The sequence below is a fragment of the Hetaerina americana genome, unplaced genomic scaffold, assembly GCF_022747635.1.
Source record: "Hetaerina americana unplaced genomic scaffold, ioHetAmer1.1.p SCAF_8, whole genome shotgun sequence".
NCBI lineage: Eukaryota > Metazoa > Arthropoda > Insecta > Odonata > Calopterygidae > Hetaerina > Hetaerina americana.
This window is the reverse complement of record NW_027287427.1, coordinates 194,431-211,129: the sequence shown is the minus strand read 5'-3', so window position 1 is coordinate 211,129 and position 16,699 is coordinate 194,431. Positions and strand designations below refer to the sequence as shown.

The window sequence follows — 16,699 nt, the reverse complement described above, 5'->3', positions numbered from 1 at the left end:
GCCGAGTCTGCGCCCAGAGCTTAATGTTTTATTTTTATTGATTTGGTTGCGGTTTCGGTGCTGGGCACTTATACAACATTCCAACGAAATGTTTGGCAAATTTCAGTCATCCATCGGCAATTTATGCAGACTTATTCCTGCAGACCTCTACTACTACCTTCACTTGCAGTAGTTTTCCATGGGTCCCGACACTAACACGAACGTATACCAGATCTACTTCAGCTTGGTTCATCAATAAAATTGTAATCGGCTATGATAATAATAAATTCACTGCGGGAATCTTTAATGATCTCTCTCTCTCAAGCCTTTGATTGTTTAGACCACCCTTTGTCGATGGAAAAATTATAACATCGTGGAATTATGGGAATGACAAAAAAATGGTTTAAATCCTACCTCGAACACAGAAAGTAGGTAGTGGAAGTTGTAGGTTCCTACTCCATCAATATATGAAGCAATCACTGATCCAATACAAGTACAATTAACTTCGGTGTGCCGCAAGGAAGTATACTAGGTCCCACACCGTGAATGCTCTGGCTCCCACTTGGCCCCAGAATGAATGATTTAACAACCTATGCAAAGAGTAATGAAATAATTTTTTATGCAGACTGCACGAGTTTAATATAAAGTTACAAGAACAGCTCATTGCTTGAGCCTAATATCAATAATTCCCTAGCACTCTTAGGAGACCGATTCACAAAAAATGAGCTTACAAAAATGAAACCCCTGAAGTTGATCTTTACATCTAAGATAATCTTCTGAAGAAAGTTGACTGCACCAGCCTTTTAATTTTTAATAATTGATGAAAGCTTAAACTGCAATGAACACGTTAGGCCCTGATGCAGTTAACTTTCCAGAATTCCCTATGCCCTAATAAACCTATCAAACATTGTAGATCAAGCAGTTTTAAAAACAGCCTACTTTGATAATTTCCAATCTGTATTGTGATATAGAATTATCTTCTGGGACTCTCCTACAGGTGCTGACCAAGTATTCATCATGCAAAAACGAGTTGTTAGATATATGGACGAAATTCCAAAAAGAGAACCGTGTAGACCTCATTTCATTAATCTTGAAATCTTACCTGTGACATGTGTTGTATACACATGTCATTTTCGAGAAAACGAGTGTCTATTTAAAAAATGAGAGTATCCATTTTTATGCCACAAGACAAAGAAATAAGGTTCATGTAACACAGCATTCCACTTATTTGTTTCAAAAAGGACCCCTCTATGCTGCCATTGTAATTTATAATCATTTGCTAGCACGCTTAAAATATGACCGACTCATATCACATGTTTACATTTAAGTTTAAATCTTTTTCAATCAACAATGCTTTCATGAACTACATAAATATTTTCCTTCAAGTTATTTCGAGTGGTAATTTTCCTATACCCATTTCTCAAAATTTATGCATACATTTTTTTTTGTTTTTGCGTAACATATCTTTCAGTATATTTTACCATTGCAAAATAACAAGATGAAATAATAATAATATAAATAAACCTAACATGTTAGGCAGGGATGAGAAGTGCAACAAGGTTACACTTCTAATCCCTGCATTACATAACAGCAAATCTCCTTAGATTCCAGATTTCTCATAACCGTAAACCATTTTTTTAGCTCAGAATATCTCCAACCTTCATTTATTCCGTCCAAAATGCCTACTCTCTTCCTCCCTCAACCTCAACTTCCCAGAATTTTCCCATCTACCACATTTTTATAGTATAAATTAATATTTTCCATTAAAATAACTCGTTATTTTCACTTGACGTGTAAGCAAGATGGGCAGCAGAGAAGAGAAGAGATTGGAGGCGATGTGAGCGGGGTTGCACCAAAGAAAGATGGGAATATCGTAGAGTGGGCAAAGAACTTGGGAGAGTGGGCGAAGAGAGGAACCAATGCCAATGGGAGGCCAACATGAGGGAGATGGGAAATTGATTGGCCACATAGCGAGTGGGCGGACGTGTGCTCCAGAGCAGAGAGCAATCGAGGGCAGAACTGGAGGAATTAGAGATTGAAGGATGAGAGGAGAGAGAGAGAGAGATGGGAGTAGGATGGCTGCCGCTAAAAAATCCTCGGAAACCCATGATATTGTAAGACAAACGAGTCATGATGCCGTAAGAAGTTACTCCCCGTACCTTCGGGGGTAGTGTAGATAGATCACATCATAAGTACAATATGTCCAATATTTGTCCAAGTTCCTTCGAGATGCACACACGTACAGAGATCACTGGGGAAATCCGTGGAGCAAAATCCGCAAAATATTGAAATATCATTTGAAGATTTCCAGTTGAAGTATACCAGTGGCGAATGGAAAACTCTCCGATTAGTTCTCCCGGGGTTTTCAGGGCATACGTGTCAAACCAGCAACTATTTCTTGGATGAACTGAAAACCCCCTCATAAAAAAATCCGCCTCTTCACTGCGGAGACCACAGCATCCTCATCACGCATGGACCTTAAAGAATCTCAAACATCACCCGGAGGGATCAATACGGCCTCACGACGAGTCACACTTGGAGCCTCCCTTCACCCTTGGTTCGCTCCTTAGAGGCGCACCCCGGAGGCGCCGACGTTCTCGACACCCCCCCCCCTCCGAATCGAGGCCGGGGCGACGCGTCTCGCCACATCCCGAACACCAATCATGGGGCGTTTCATTTCATACTCATCGTATCTAATCTGGCGTGGTTATCGATACTCTGTTGGGAAATTTATTTAGGTATTTAATTTGACGATCAAATCTTGTAAATTTTCCAACTGAAAACTAATGCGCGCAGTTGCCTAACGGACGATGTGTCCGATGTGTACGCATGGCGGATTGACCCACGATTGGCGCGAGAGATGAGGAGAGAACATACTATACCACTCGCCCTAGGATAAAAAAATGCAACATTTTAATTAGTCCATGAGGAAAGACGGAGATGCAATTCAGTTCAGACGTTCATTGTCCATGATCGATAAAACATTGCAATCAGCTAGGTTTGCCGAAGTTCAAGCTTTTGTTTATGAGTCAGTCAAAGGGTTGCAAGGATTGGAAATTCAGTGAGATACATATGGAATGAGGATAAATATAAATGTAACATAGGTTATGCGGTTTTTCAGAAAGAAAAAGGCTAAGCCAAACAATAAAACAGGACCGCAAAACGTAGAGCAGGTAGAACCGTTTACGTATCTCGGTAGTGTTTTGGACCAACACGGTTAAAGTGGTAGGGACGTAAGGAGAAGAATTGCACTAGGCAAAGAGGCTTTCACAAGGAGGAGGGAGTTGATGACAGGGACGTAGATTAAGGATGTTAAGAAAAGACTCGTAAAAACTTTGATGTGGAGCGTAGCTATGTACGGCGCGGAAACGTGGTCATTGAAGCAGGTGGATAGACGTAGCCTGGAGGCCTTTTAAATGTGGGTGTGGAGAAGAATGGAGAAGGTGAAATGGGCCGAAAGGAAAACCAATGATGAAGGAAGTGCACAGAGTCGAAGAGAGGCCAAATGTAATGCAAGAGTAGGTGGTGTTTTGTTATTAAAGACGTAGTTAGTAGTCCATTCCAAACCTTCATTAACCGGTAGAATTCCGATACTAATGATAATATGAAAATATGATAAATGATGGTAATCATTAACCATGGTAATAGTGCCCCAGTATTGATATAACTTCTTATTTTGGGGGGTGGGGTCGGAGAACAACTAGTTTGGGCGATCGTGGTGGTTGGGGTGCGGCCTTGAGGGAGGGAGGTGGCGTTTGGTAGGGGTCACTCCCGGGCACGTGACCGGGGGCGATGGCAAAGAAGAGGGAAGCCCGAGAATGGAAGTGGTCCCGGGGGAAAATGGCCATCAGGTGACCAGGTCAAGGGTGGGCGAGGGGTTAAAGTTGGGAAGGCATAGGTTCCCATGTGGATCCCTGGCGAACTTCATGCGCATTTGTACGTGAATCCACAAGAGTATTGTATCATTAATACTGGAATTTTGTATAATTTTAACATGCGTGTATGTGTACGTAGTCTGGTAAAAGTATGGTAAAAGTTATCAAGAAATTTCTGAAATGTTGACAGCTGTTTACGATGATACATCTCTATTAAGAAAACATCCGTTTTCGAGTGGATTGAGCGTTTTAAAGATGGCCGACAAGACGCCACGGATGTTGCAAGGCTGGGACGACCTTAAATCACGTGTGTTGACGACAACATTGATCGTGTGCGGTCCCTTGTCCTTAACGATCGTCGAAAAACTGTCCGAATGATAGATGATGAACTGAATTTAAGTAAATCAGGGGTACACACTATTTTAACTGAACATGATCGATGGATCCTTCACCATGACAATGCACCTGTGCTTTCAGCATTGATTGTTCGCCAGTTTCTGGCTAAAATTTCTATCACCATCCTTGATTATCCTCCTTATTCGCCAGATCTCACCCCCGTCCACTTTTTCCTATTCCCAGAATGCAAGAATGTCATAATGGGATGTATCACTGGGAAGATGTAGACACAACAAAGCAAGAAATGACGAGGCAACTAAAAAGCCCATTGCAACCAAAGCCCATAAACAGTGGAAAATAAGATATAATAAGTGTATGGCAACGAATGGAGAGTACTTTGAAGGCGACATAATCGATGTAGACTATAATTTGCAAAATATTTGCAAAATACGCTGTTTTCATGGCCTCAGTTCGCGTGCTTGGAAAAGAAGATGGAATAAGTTCATAGCAGTGAATGGAGAGTACTTTGAAAAGGGGACAAAATCGATGCAGACTAAATTTTGCAAAATAAAGTTTTTATGGCCCCAGTTCGCGTATTTATTGAACATACCCCGCATATTTGTGTGCGTGCGTGAAAAAAAGTGTGTACACACACATACATATACAAAAAGAATGTCCTGAAACCTAGGGACGTTTAGGGACCCGGAGTCGATACCGCCATCGGCAGAAATAGAATTAATTAAGTTCTGTTGTGAGTTGAGGGCAAGGTGACTAATGGGGGATGGGATGAGAGAAGGTAAGGAGAAGAGACGGCGCGGGGGTACGGAGGGGAGGCTGCTACAATGCACATGGGAGGAGCGGGAATCATTTGAAATTGACAAAGGAGTAATGATGTAATTGAGGATTACACCAATACTCGATGTAGCGGATGCAATGCAGATTAATGAAAATTGTCGAGTCCTGACGAGTGGAGTGATATTAACGACCACCTAATTGATACTTCCGTTTTTATTAACTGTGTACTGGATACAGCGGGATGTAGAACGTGGGGAATGGGATGGGAATAACAATTACCAAATGAAGGATTGTGGGTGAGGGTATCTTTTTGGACCGGAACCTGTCTCTAAGATGTTATGCGATTACTAATACATATTGAAAAGGAAGTATAAGCGATTTGTTTGTGTATATTATGTGTATCTAAACATATATAACACTATTATAATTCGCATTCTACTGCTTGATGGGTAAGGTGACTTTCAGGACACTGGCTTCCCACCGGGCGAGGCCCCACACCCCATTGCATCCCTTAACGCTGAACTCCGTGCATCAACATGTCACTTCACCAACTAGGAACGATAATAATCGTGACTTTTCAGCACTGAATATACCTGGAAACGTCTTACACATGGAAACTCTTTACAGAATTAGTGGCGACCGAGAAGGTAACGCCATGTTTTCCCTATTTGAGGCCTGAAATAAAAAGCTCAAAGGAAAAATTTAAGTGTTCAAAAAATAGGACTACAATGACTTAAGTGCGTCTTGCCGAGTTTCGTTGCAAATTTTCAGAAATATAGAAAACACCGAAGTACTGAGGATGCGAGGAATAACTTCCATGAGATGACGCGCTTAGTAGTCAACAAGTTCATTCCCAGGGAATTTTCAAAAGATAACATGGGATCTAGATGGTACAACGCGGCAGCTAGAAAATCATTGTGACGTCGAAGGCTATGTGACGCCAAGATGACAAATGTAAGGAGCGATACCTCTAGCGAAATTAGGACGAGATAGCTTATGAGATATCAAGGGCGAATGCCAAGAAGCAATTTCGGTAAGCGCTAAGCGAATTAATATGGTAAAGATTAGCTGAATATTTAAGCGAGTAGTAGTAGTATTTAGGGGAGGCGACCGACAGAGCTGAGATCGTTTGCGCCATTAGGGAAGGATGAGAAAGGAACGGTGGAGAGAAACTCGGCGTCGGCAGTAGCCGACTCTTATATCGAAAGGCGCCAAGGGGTCCGCAGTTTAACGTCCCATCCGACGGACATCGTACTCACTCAAAGTGCTCTCCACAAAGGAGTAGGGTATACCACTGTAAAAAATCTGCCGCCTCCAGCAGCCGAACCCGGGCTCACATGGTGGAAAGCCTGTACGTTAACCACCGCCTCGGCCCGATCCCCATATTTAACCGAGAATCCAAAAGCATTTTTATCATTCGTCAGAGAGGTTCAGTGAAATAGGTCTACACTGAATTCACTCGGAAACGATAGGGATGAAAGAGTAACCAGCAGTTTGGAGATGGCATTGAGGTTTGAAATGGCATTTACTTGGACTACACTCTAAACCAAACCGCACCTGACAGTGCAGTTTGTTTTGAAGTGTAGTTCAAACAAACCATGAATATTAAACAATAAGGAAGCGTTACAACAACAAAGAGAACTCAGCAAAGAAAGACGAGACCTTTCGAAACGTAAGACCTGTTTTCTTTCTTATATTTAAATATTTGCGGGTTAGAACTATGTCGTACGTATGCTGCGCCATCTGTTGATTGTTTCCAAAAGCAACCCAAGTAATTGTTTTGATTCCGTAATCGTTTGGCTGTCGGTGAGTGCAGATGACAATGTCCGCGAAAATCGATGCTCGCACCAATTTCGAAGTGCGTGCTGTGAATCGATTAATGCGAGCATAAGGATTATCAGCTGCCCAAATTCACCAGGAGTTGTGCCTAGATTATGGACCTCCGTTAATGAGCGAAGGAAATGTCAAAATCAAAGGGCGTCGAGACTTCAAAAATGGCCGAACAAACTTGCATGATGCATTGCCCAATATCCAGAATTCGATGAAATCGTCGCTGAGCAAGTGGACCAAGAACTCAAGATCTTGATTGACAACTGACGATTAGTGCTCTGCTTGATTAATTTCCTCTTGTTGGGAGCACCACTATTCACACGATCGCGACGGAACAGCTCGCACATCACAAATTGTGTGCAACGTGTGTGCCGAAAATGTCAACCGACCAACACAAAGAGCAGAGAATGTTGAATGGACGAGTGCTTTGTGGTCGCAATCGACAGTCCCGTCCTAGAATCAAGCGACTATTCCCTCTTCTTACACCCATGTGCACAGGGGCTTGGTGAGCAAGGGTTTGAACACAACGAGGAACTCGAGACCGTAAAGATAGTCAACTGGCTCCATTCCCACGCGACGAACTTCTAAGCCGGGGGATTTAAAAAGCGGGCACAGCGATACCAAAAGGGCTTTGAAATAGACGTCGATTGTAGAGAAAAGTTAAGGAATCATTTTCCATGACCAAACGGACGTAATTTAAAAAAAAATAACCCTCGTATATTGATACCATCGTAGAGGTAAAAAGGCATAAGAATAAACAAATTCGTCGGCACTTATGCTAACACAAAAGAAAATGGACTCACACGATGAACGACACTCTAAAAGTACGTAGGAAATACTTAAATTGTTAGTTTTCAGGAAGTAAGGTGGCATTAACGGAAATAATAATGAAATAGGTTTCAATGGTGGTCAAATGAATGAAATGAATGAATCAACAGCAGAGAGAGCGGAAGATATCGAGAAGAGAAAACACTGTGAGACAAATAGGTAAAATTACCTTCATATTGGTACGAATAAAACTCCAAATTAAGATCCAACTCAGTGACTTTACACCCTTTACTATAGATCACCCAAAAACGATGTTATTTTTGTTGTTTTGAAAACACAAGGTGAATCCAGATGATAATATATATCAAAAACACTGAAAGAACCATCAGCAGGACACTGCAATTCAATGATATAAATCATAAATATATCCTAAATAATAAGTGAAATAATGGGAGCTATCAACTATTCCACCATATTAATTCAAAATCTCATTAGGTTGAAGAAGGCCCAAGCCCAATTAAGTCGATAAATAAATAAATAAATAAAATAAATAAATAAAACTGAAGAACTCAAACAATTTATTTGCAAGCATTATTGGAAACATTCAGAAATTTGAATTCATCTACAATTTAACAAGCAGAAAATTATTGATGGATACAAAAAAAGCATAATAATGTCCTGTGCTTACCAGCCAGGTTTTAAGAAAAATATCAACGATGGAACATTGGCGTTTAAGATATAAAATTAAAGAAGTTGAAGTGTGGGTCAACTCATTTGCCAGTGGAGTGGGCTAACAATGAGCTGTATTGAAGGGAGGTAAATGATGGACCAATTATAATAAGCGTGACATTAAACCTCGAAAGACCATGTGAAACTGTAAAGGAGATATTTTGGAAAAATAATTCTTATTATTATGAATTGTGAGTCATCGTTATAGAATGTGTCGGAGATGTTCTAAATGAAATAGTTGAAGCAGCAAAGCCAAAAAAAAAATAAATGACAAATATCAAGAAACAATTTAGATATCCCCCGAGGAAAGTGCCCGCGCAGGACTTTTATATATCGATTGTAAACAGTGTAACTGACTGGCCCATGTCAATAGTGAAGAGACTTCTTGCTTTTCTCATTAACTCTCGTGGTTCTCTATGATCTTTTTCATATTCTCCTTTTTCAGTTTTCTAAAAGATGAAAATTAAAACATTACTTTATTTTTTTAAATTATATATTTTTTCTGTTGTTATTGTCATTAAAAAATTAGTTGATAAAAACTAATTGGTAGCACTTTTCTTATTGGCTAGCGCTTCGATTAAGATTTATGAAAAGAAATTTTCAAATTGCGAGCATCCTCTTGTGACCTGCATCCTTAATTATAGCGTCAAAAAAGGAAAGAAACTCTTTATTTTTTACCGCTCACACAAATATTATTGTAAAGGGTAGGCTCCGATAAAAAATGTACACAACATAGGAGAAACTGCATCCGCGACATAATGCCAAAACTGCTTCCCTTTTTATACAATTAAATTACTTTTTAATGGATAACGTTTGCATCAAAAGCCTGTAAGGCCAAGATTTTGTGGAATGGTTGCCATTGAGGCATGTGTTTAAATTAATTCCAGGAGAGAAAGCCAAATAATCAAGGAGAAAAGTAAAGTACGTAAGTCGATATCAAATCCGTATACACACACACACACGTATATAGGAAGTCGGCATTGCATTGCTGTGTGTGTTCCTTAAATTGTGTCTGGCCAATCGAAAACTTCGACACTGATCGCGACGACGCATCGTTCAAACTCGGCCGCATTGACATTCCGGCTCGGCGTGCTTGCCTCACCCCACCCGTGGCGCCCCTGGCCGTTCGCGAGCACCACCTGCGTACACCGCTCGCACGGATACGTCCGCCCCCGACGAGCGAATCCTCCGGCACAAGTCCGTTGCCCGACTTCCCAGGGATATCAGCAGGTGCGTGAGAAAGGAAAAACGAAGAGAGGCCTCGGAAATAATTGCATGTACATTACATCATGCGGGCCATTTCTCACGAGCAGCAGTTTGATGGCGTTTGGCAGGGGGTGCTGTGGAATAGTCCTAATCGCTCGAGATAAAATGATGGCAGATGACATACAAATTGGATATATTCCGCTTGCTGATCGTGGAGCATTCATTTTTATTTATTTCACGGCTTGTATCGGGGCGAGATTGAGACTTAAGTATAGTCCCTTCTTCCACCTAACCCCTCTACATTACATTAAATTGCAAACAGCCAAGCCTTAAGGGGAGGAAAACCCATCCAGGCGGGAATCGAACCCGCGACCTCTGTTCAGGCAGTTAAGGACGTTGCCGGGGCCGGCGAAGGGGGGAAGGAAGAGTTCTGAATCTATACGATTGGCTCGAGTCTTCTTCTCTTGTTTCACCAGTTGGGTGGCCCATTTTACGCATAACGAGGGATTCGAAGTAATTTCCTCCCAGGTGGTGTCAGCGTCAAACTCGATCCCTCGCGCCCTCCTCAATCCGTTAAGCCCTCCCGCTCCCTCCACACCCACGCCATGGTTTTCCGAGAAATTAGTGGAGCCTCTTCGCGCCTAAACCAAATCCTTAAACGCGTGGTATTTGTACCCATGAGAATTGGGTCGTTGTCTTTATTTTGGAGCCTGCAGAAGGCAGTGCTAACTTATGAAAAGTAATCCGATTTCATCATTCTTAGAATCCACGTTTACTCTCTGGAACACTCCCCCTTTGCGTCTCTCAAGAAACCAATCCCGAAGTCATTGCTCAACCGTCAAAGCACAATCATTCAACCTCCACTAGCACTCTCCAGTATTAGGGCCACCATCCACACTCACAGGTCATCGCAATTGAACTTCTTACCGCCCCCGAATACACGACATCTTTCTAAACGCACCTCACAATACATCGAAGATATAATGAGCCAAATGCATTTTTAGTTTTAGGCAAGCACATTAGAAAAATACTTCAGAGGAAAAACCCGAGTCTTATCCATGAAAGACTGCGGTAGACAAGATATCCGGAAGACTGCGGTAGAAATAACATTTCTAAATCAATTACAAAAGAAAGGAACCCTATCCAAAGTACTGTCATTAATTCATATCTGCTCCAAACCGACGACGAAATGACGTCAACGCGAACGATTAGGACGTCACGGAACAAGAGACCCGCCGTACGTACGATACATCATGGCTGCGACGAAAGCAGTGGGAAACGACACATCCCCTTCAACTGTTTCATTCTATCCTCCCTCGGCGGCCCGCCTAATGAAGCCAAGGCACTTTAAGGCGGCCCTTTGCCTTCTTATTCTAATGGACGCGAATAATACCTGTGAGAAGTAACAGCTCGCAACTTATGTCGAGCAGATTTCATACACGCTACGAGTAAGCGGAACTTCAAAATGTAGTGTGGAGGGGGTAGATTTGTAAAATGTATGTTATGATAAACTCAGTAGCGTATCCAAAATATTAGAGCAGCTAGGCTGGGAATCACTAAATGGAGCGAAAGTTAAATGTTACGGATTGAAGCCCTTGCATGAATTAGAATGTCTCCCCAGGAGTGATGTTGAAAATGTATTATTACCCCCATCGCACTACGGTAGGAGGTATCATGCCAATTAAAATTAGAAGGATTAAGTGTAGAACAGATTTAAGATATCATTTTTTCCACGAGCGATAAGGGATCCGAATAATCAGTACACCACCGCACTGGGGGGAAAATATGATTTTTTAAACTTCCAAGCCAAAGAATATTGTCAACGTTCTAACTAATCATTATTTTATTATTTTTCTTGTTACTATCAGCTCGTATCACTCGCGTAAAGAGTTTTTTTTAAACTCTCAAATGCCGTAAAGAATGTTCCTTTAGTTAACGTTGTTTGTATTCTACACAATATTAGTAAATATAACCTTAAAAATTTAAATTTTGATGCTGAAAGTCCGGTGTAGATCCACCCCGTGCCCCACACCCTAACGGTGGCTTTCTGGGTACCATATGGATGAATTCCAGAGAGGGAGGGGGGTGTGTGTCCAACCAGGGTGCCGAGGACGACGACAGACACGCCCCCCCCCCTCTCCGGGTGACGCGAGACGGTTAAGTAGAGGGAGCGGAAGAAGCCAACCGTCCGTCCCAACCCACTCCACGACGCCTCCGCCTTCCCCTCCCCCCCCTTCCCTCAATTCCGTCAGCATCCGGGGCCCAGCCCTCAAAGTCACAACTCCACGGCAAATAGTATTTATTAAGAAACTTTCAAATTTGCACCCTGCGCTACGGAGGCAATGCAGCGATTACGCTATTAATTTCCATGAGCTGACGCCGCGCGGGCGAAATCTACAAGGGCTTGGAAACCGATTTGCAGATGTGAAGGAGATGCTGTGCAAATTCTCCACCCTCGACACATCCCCTCGCCCTCCAAACGAGTCTCAAATATGGGAATGAATTTGTGTTTCGCCAACTGAGAATTTAAAAGCCACAGCGAGCTATCGCCTCCGCTCCGGGGTGTGGTCATTATTAAATTCCTATGAAACCAAATTTAAATTTCATTTGTCATTTCCATTCAGTCAAATATTATGAAAAACAATTTTTCATAGTCAATACTTTTCCATTTCAATCACACTTAAACCATTGGAATTCTTATGAAATCACTCCTGAAAAGGGCGCCACCAGTGGATTGATTGACTGTCAGGTGCCCGCAAGAGATGTCAACATGGTAGTACATGCTGTCGATGACCGAATTGGCATGTGTACTGTGACACCTGATCGATTCACCCGCCGCCACCCCTCACCGTGATCGCTATAACTACGCTACTTTCTCCGACCACGCAATATTTTTCATAAGAGTAAGTGTGATGAAATGCTCAAAGAGAAATTTTATATTTCGCTGGTTAGGCCTCATTTATAGAATATGCTGCAAATACATTATGAGATCCACACGAAGTTGGATTGATTGCCGAATTAGATCGCCCGCAACGTAGAGGAGCTAGATTTGTAAAATACGATCTTATGATAAACTTAGAAGCGTATCCAAAATATTAGAGCAGCGAGGCCGGGAATCGCTCACGGAGCGAAGGTTAAATATTACAGATTGAAGCCCTTGCATCAATTTGAAGGAGATCTCTTTAGCAGTGGTGTTGAGAATATATTATTACCCCCATTGTTCTACGATAGGAGAGATCAAGTCAATTAAATTCAAGAGATTAAGTGTAGAACAGATAGATTTAAGATGGCCTTATTCCCGCGAACAACGAGTGATCAGAATAACATTGTCCGCCCGGGGTAGCAGGTAAATGTATTTTGGGTCAAGGGTAGTCTGATATGTAATCACCCCCTGCGACACACCCTGGTGATGGCTCGCAGGGTACTAAATAAAACTTAACCAAACTATAGTACTCAGGGAATAAGGAACTGGCCCCCCCTACGTCAGTATTAACACCCCCCCGTTATCACAGAGCATTCACTCGCCGCACAGGGCCTAGCACTGCCTGTACCGTGCGCTTTTATCTGGCACATCAACTTCGGGTTCATTGCTATGGTTTTCCTCCGGTACAATAAGGTACTAAGGGTTTCCTATTTGTGGCCCGCCGTCATTTCTGCCTCAGGGACGCATGGACAGCGGCCTACACGTAGGAGGTACGGAGGGAGGCTATAGAAGGCGCGCTCTCGTACATACTACACCCTGTGACATTCCGAGGGTTCTCCCACTGTTCCCTTCTCGCCAGTGTCCACATTTCGAGACTCCCCGAAGGCAATAGGGCCGAACCCAAGGCCGAGGAGTCCGCCCTTGGAAACACCCTCGGCTGATTGTGATTTTCCAGACTCACAGGGGCTAACTTCGATGATGATCAAAAAATCGAATTCATTTTAGAAATATTAAAAACATTTAATTTACGAGTCGGAACAAAATCATACATTGCAAAGATATTAGTTACATTTGCAGGTGCATGTGTATGTTAGTTAGTAGTTTGTTTGTTTGCATGTGCGTGGGGTGTAAGGGTTTCTGCACGAATGTATACCATGTTTTGTTGATGGATTGTATAAATTTGTCGGTTTTTCATCGGTTGTTTTTTCTTAATTACGGGTGGTCACCGTCTAACTAACACCCCTGCCACACGCCCTTGCGGCGGCTTGCGGGGTATTAAGTAGATGTAAATGATAGCGAATGGGTCATCACTCGTAGGATGCAAGCAGTGCTGGTGGATTCCGAAATGCGATGCATCGCATTTCAGGATCGACGCGTAGCTTAGCGAGCCGGGACCCGTATCTTCTACCGCAACGAGCAGGAAACAGACACCCCATGCCACGCGCTCCCATCGAGACGGGAGTGATTACGGCGCCCCCCAACCGTCGGGTCGATCGCTGCGGCCCGCGGTGCGGGGCCCTCCCACCGACGTTTTCATCCCCTGCAACCCCACTTCATCCACATTTCGGAATCCGTTTAAATGGGTGGCCGGGACCGACAGACGGCCGGGGTCCTCTCTGGCGGTCAAAGTGCACACTAATATTGGAACGACATAGCCTCGTGGCCCCGGACGCGATGTTTTCCGGCCGCACCGAATGTCCAAGGCAGCCCACCCCTGCGAGCGGAGCATCATCCCCTTTGATCCGCCCCTTTCTCCCTCTCACTCAAGCCGAGGGGTGCGAGGCGGCAGGAGGGGGGTCGAGACCGGCCAGGGTTGCATGCGGCGGCGCCCCTGTGCCCTGAAAGGGAACGCCGCAGGGATCGGGCGTAGAGCGAGCCCTTCCACGCCGGGGGCACATGCCGCAAAGTGGGCGGAGTGAGTTCGTCCAGGGGAACGTCCGACTCGCACCCGGTAGGTCGCGTCGCTCGGGTGGGCCACGCTCTTGAAGCACCCTCATCGTTCAACAGAAATGCGAGGCAATGAATTCCACTTCAAAGTTGACGCACCAAATGGTACATCATCAGTTGTACGAGAGAAAGCATCTTCTCATTCAACACGGTCAGGTTTGGCGAACAAGAACGCCAGTTTAGAAATAATTAATTCAGTTTAATGCGATGGTTAGCGTACTGGCTGCTCACCCAGGGGGACAGGGTTCGAATCCCAGAGGCGGCTGATATTTTTCAGTGGTATCCCGATCCATACTCGAGGTGCTTTGTGGAAATCACTTAGAGTGAGTACGCCGTCCGTCGGATGGGACGTTAAGTTGTGGATCCCTTGGCGCCTTTCGCAAAGAGTAGGCTAATGCCGACGCCGGGTGTCTCTTAACCCTTCATCCTTTCCCACCCATCCCTAATGGCGAAAATGACCTCAGCTGTCGGTCACCTTACCCTAAAACTACTACTAGCATATAAATGTACTGTCGGGACGCGGTTGGGCAGCACGCGATGGTGGACGATTAAGTTAGCGGCCGCCTGCCTCCTCTTCCTCGTGCCTTCCAATGGTCCCCTCCCCCGAAGGACACGCACGCCCAAAGAGGCCGTCGCCGGCCACGAGGTCGAGTCCCTCGGGAAAGGGAGCGGGCGTCTGTCGGACAGACCCAACCCGCCGCCGCGGCAACTCATCCGGCCGCAATCGATATCATTGTTAGTATAGATTGCTAAGGCCACGGCGGCGTGCGTTTGCCACGGAGTTGCATGGGGAGTTCACACTCGTGGGCTCCCGGGCGGCGTGCACCCGGGATCAACGTTGTACGCATGAACAATGTAAACACACATTAATAATACAAAAATACGTAGGGTGTTAATTTTTCCACGAACGACAGGGGATCATAATAACGGTCCGGGTCATGTTCGGGAAAAAGTATTCTGGTGTGTATTCACCCCCTGCCACGCACCCTAGCAGCGGTGGCTTGCAGGGTATTTATTAATAAAAAATGAAATGAAAAAGGTTAGTCATTAGAGTGACGATAGAATAAAACATCAAAAAACATGGAGGAGAACACTCACGATATCGTTTGGTGAATATTTCGGTGGCTCAACCACAGTTTCCGATGGGAAGCAAGAATACCAAATCTCTTCCTTCGTCGAAAAAGGTGACTGTCCCACCGAATATATACATATATATACATATATATATATACATATATATATATACATATATATATATATATATATATATATATATATATATATATATATATATATATATATATATATATATATATATATATATATATATAAACACACACAAACACCACACTCCCTTCTTCTACTACAGAGAGGAAGGGTCCACGTCCTGACTGCGAAACGTCCGTGGGGTTACACGCTTGACTTCCCCCATCACATCTATATTCCCCAGCGTCTCCTCTTCGTTTGACCATCGAGTGCTTAGCTAAGGAGGCCGACTCCTGAATATATTCGATGCTGCACTCATCTTTACAACGACGAGTATTACCTGTCGAGGGAGCAGTTGGCTCGATTCCCACCCGAGGCGCTGGCGTCGGTCTCCGCAGCGGCGTGTGATGAGGTCACCGCGGCAACCCTTGACCCAGAGCAGGCGACGTCATCGCTACGGAAGACACGGCGACCTCCATGGCGCGGGTCTCTCCCTCGCGACCGAGCACACGCACCACCGGAGGAGCGGTGGGGGGCAAGGGGGGGGGCGAGCACCACCTCAGCGCGGGCCCCTCCTCTTCCTCCTCCTTCCACCCGAGGTCATGTTAGGGGGGCACCCGGGAGAGGAAAGGCACACACGGGAATCGCCCCGACTATCCTTCCTGGAGCAGCGACGCAGGCGCACACATCCGAAGGGGTATATACGTGTGTGTATTTGTATGTAAGTATGGATAAAGGGTCAGGGGTTGGGGGGGGGACAATCGCTCGACACGCCCTCAGGGACTCCTAACCCCGTCGGCTCACTCTTCCGACTGTCTCCGCAGACTGAGCCGCCTTCGCCCCCCCCCCCTGTGGGTGTGTGTGTGTGTGTCTGTGAGCGGAGGGGAGGGGGCCGACGGCAGCGCCGCACACCGCCACGGAGCGAAGCACGGGCGGGCGGGGGTCCCTCCTGTCACCAACGCACGCTGACATGCACGCACGCACACACACGCGCGCACGAGCAGCAGCAGACAAGACGCCGACTTCCTCGAGAGACGTCGTCTTCCCTCCCCGCTAACCTCACCCCCTCCTCCGTCGCCCCCTTTCACCCCTGCCCGCCCCAGGA

At 44.7% G+C, this 16,699-nt stretch overlaps 1 protein-coding gene across 2 annotated transcripts in view; it reads right to left on the bottom strand.

Annotated features, from left to right (window-relative positions):
- Positions 1-16,401, bottom strand: part of LOC139697932 (growth arrest-specific protein 2-like) — an 88,872-nt gene extending 72,471 nt beyond the window's left edge. For both annotated transcript variants that reach the window (XM_071596792.1, XM_071596793.1), the window contains exon 1: positions 15,935-16,401. The gene's annotated coding sequence lies outside the window, so the exon portion shown is untranslated. The remainder of the gene's footprint in view (positions 1-15,934) is intronic.
- Positions 16,402-16,699: the final 298 nt, after the last annotated feature.